At 38.9% G+C, this 3,418-nt stretch overlaps 1 pseudogene; it reads left to right on the top strand.

Moving 5' to 3' along the window:
- Positions 1–377: 377 nt before the first annotated feature.
- Positions 378–2,406, top strand: LOC124007760 (annotated as a pseudogene).
- The last annotated feature ends 1,012 nt before the right edge of the window (positions 2,407–3,418 follow it).

The following is a 3,418-nucleotide window of genomic DNA, read 5'->3' on the forward strand; positions in this document are numbered from 1 at the left end:
AAGGGGCTATATAAATACATTTTATTTATTTTTTGATTTGATTTGATTTGACAATGTCATAGCATGCAAATTCCAAAATGGTCACAAATTTGAGTCTCTTAGACAACCGTAGCTGAAGTGATAAATAATAAGTGAAACAGTGCTTCAAAAATGTGTCCTCAATTTGTACAAATCTAAACGATGAGATTCTACCTGTAGGACAATTCTGAAACTCTGAACTGTACAAGATACACGTAAAGACCACAGTCATGCCTGAGTGAGGTGTAAACAAATATGATGCAGTCCAGTTCGACCAATCACCTGTAACTCCATTGTTGAAGTGTTGTCTACATGGGTGGACTCTGTCCACACAAGACCCAAGTTGTGAAGAGCTGACAACTTTAAAGATGATCGCACTGTGTCTGATATTTCCACTTCTTGTAGAGATGGGTAAGTCAATATTTTACATTTCTCTGCTTATGTGATGTCCACACTTGTTTTGGAGACACAATGAATCCAATTATTGTTCTACATTTTGACAATCCAAAGTTGTATTTAAGGTATGTAACAGCTAATATATAATAATGTTCTCTAGTTCATGGACTAGCTGAATCCTCATCCATCAGTCAGAAGAATGGTCTCATGTCAGCCAACGTTGGAGACGCAATGGTTTTGCTCTGCTTCAACAAAGGCGACATGGGAATAATGTTCTCCTGGTACAAGCAAACTTTTGGAAATATTCCTCAGCTCATCTCAACCATCTATAAGTATGACAAGAATGCAACATTTTACCATGAGTTTAAGAATAACCCTCGCTTCTCAGTGGAAGGTGGCCAAGGGAAATATAATCTAATGATCGCAGACGTGGAACTCTCTGATTCAGGCACATACTACTGTGGAAGTGCTTTTGGAAACAATGTGGAGTCATTCTCATCATAAAAGGTAAAGAGAAAGTTATTATTATGATGATTTTTTTGTAAATCTGAATTTACTGGTATACAGTGTAAATATGATGCATTCACTGAATAAGATGCGATCTTCATTGAATCAATTTTGATTTATAACTTGCCATAGGGATACGCTAGAGAGATGAGATGAAATGTGTTTATTGACCTTATTGTCAGGTTCCGGGTCCAGAAATAGGCCTGTTATACATCAGTCTGTGTCTGAGTCAGTCCAGCCAGGAGATTCTGTGACTCTGAGCTGTACAATACACACGGAGACCTGTGCAGGATAACACAGTGTCTATTGGTTCAGACATGGCTCAGGAGAATCCCATCCAGGAATCATTTACACCCATGGAGACAGGAGTGATCAGTGTGAGAAGAGCCCTGAGGCTGGGTCTCCTACACAGAGTTGTGTCTACAACCTCCCCAAGAGGAACCTCAGCCTCTCTGATGCTGGGACTTACTACTGTGCTGTGGCCTCATGTGGGGAGATACTGTTTGGGAACGGGACCAAGCTGGATATTGTCCGTAAGTGTTACTTCTGATATTCTTTCATGGTGCTGTGAAGAAACTCAATGTCTGGTGGAGCAAAAAGTCCTGAATCTCCTCTATCACTGTCTGAATTTCTACAGATGGTTGTAAGGAGGACCGTGTTCTCTTGGTGTACTGTCTGGGTGCAGCGTTGTGTCTGTGTTTCATCATCATCATTGTCCTTGGTTGTGTTTTGTATAAGATCAGCAGGGGAGAATGTGAACAGTGCAGAGGTAAGTCTTATCAATGTGCACAATATGCTGAAACTGTTGGTACAGGGAACATGACATGTTTTTGATCATAAAACTTGACTAATTAATTGTTTGATTATGATTATGATGTTGATGATGTTGTTGTTGTTGTTGATGATGATGATGTTGTTGTTGTTATTGTTGTTGTTGATGATGATGATATTGTTATTGATGATGATGATGATGTTGTTGATGATGATGTTGTTGATGATGATGATATTGTTATTGATGATGATGATGATGTTGTTGATGATGATGTTGTTGATGATGATGATATTGTTATTGATTATGATGATGATGATGTTGATGATGATGATGATGTTGTTATTGTTGTTGTTAATGAGGATGATAATGTTTCATTAAAAGGGGCTCCCCCTCAGCCAAGTACTCCGGAGGTCCCCAGTCATAACCAGGTACACAGACCTTGCATTTGTTGAGCTGTCGATGAATACATTTTTTTTTCATTCAATCAAAATATGAAAATTTACACTTTCAATTTTTGCTTCGCCATTAATGTTTTAGTCTAATACCAAATATTTGGATTTTATTGTTGTTATTCCTCTCAGGATCAAGATGTTGACACAATCCATTACACCACTCTGAAAGTCATCCACACGAAAGTGAAGGCCGGGAGAGAGAGGAGCGCCATGGAGAGAGACACTGTTTACTCTGGGGTGAGACGCCAAAACATGGACTGAAATGTAGACTTTTGCTCTTTAATAACTTGAATTAGTTGTATGTGTTTCCCACTGCATAAAGCTTAATATATCAGGGAAGTTTTCATTGTGTCTTACAAGAAAACATGGACTGAAATGTAGACTTTTGCTCTTTAATAACTTGCATTAGTTGTATGTGTTTCCCACTGCATAAAGCGTAATATATCAGGGAAGTTTTCATTGTGTCTTACAAGAAAACATGGACTGAAACGTCAGCGTTGCCTCTTTATCAACTTGAATTGCTTGTATGTGTTTCTCACTGTATAAAGCTTTATATATTAGTGAAGTGTCTTTCAATGCCTTGTATTCTGTCAAATTCCTTTTTACATTGGTAATGTTTGTGCAGATTAAATACAATACTAAACTGCTGTCATACAGAGGTATTGTGTGATTTGGCGGTTTCACTGGTGGGTTTGCAGGGAAGAACAATAACACCACAACTGATTTTGGGCAACAACATCAGAGTCGATTGAGGTTTATGCTCAATGTAACATTATCTCATCCTGATGACAAGATGTGCATATATGCATGCATGGAGTCCATTCTATTGACTAACTCTTTCAGTCATCTCTCCTTTGTAAGCTGTATCCTGTATCACATCTCTCTGTGGTGTTCTGAATGCCCCTAAATAGATTTTCCACTCATGTAAACTCATCTCTAACCCCCAGCAATGACTGTCAGCCCTCATCACACACTCTCTACACACACCTTAGTGCATTGTAACCACAACACACCCATGTCACTGAGGGCCCATTTCAGACTTAGGCAATACACACCCTTCCTACGCACTCCTTTCCTACACACTTCTCAGTAGTTGCTATTCAGACTTATTTTATGCAGGTGTGTAACGGGCTTTGCAGGCGTGGTTCCCTTGCGTGCTCTGAATAAATTAAATTCAACCGCTGAAAACCCTCCCACTTACTGACCAGCTGATTTTCTAATGGAGTTTTCATTCAATCAGGTATTAAGTACCTTTAAAAAAAAAAACTATCCC

The sequence above is a fragment of the Oncorhynchus gorbuscha genome, linkage group LG21 (assembly GCF_021184085.1).
Source record: "Oncorhynchus gorbuscha isolate QuinsamMale2020 ecotype Even-year linkage group LG21, OgorEven_v1.0, whole genome shotgun sequence".
Classification (NCBI taxonomy): domain Eukaryota; kingdom Metazoa; phylum Chordata; class Actinopteri; order Salmoniformes; family Salmonidae; genus Oncorhynchus; species Oncorhynchus gorbuscha.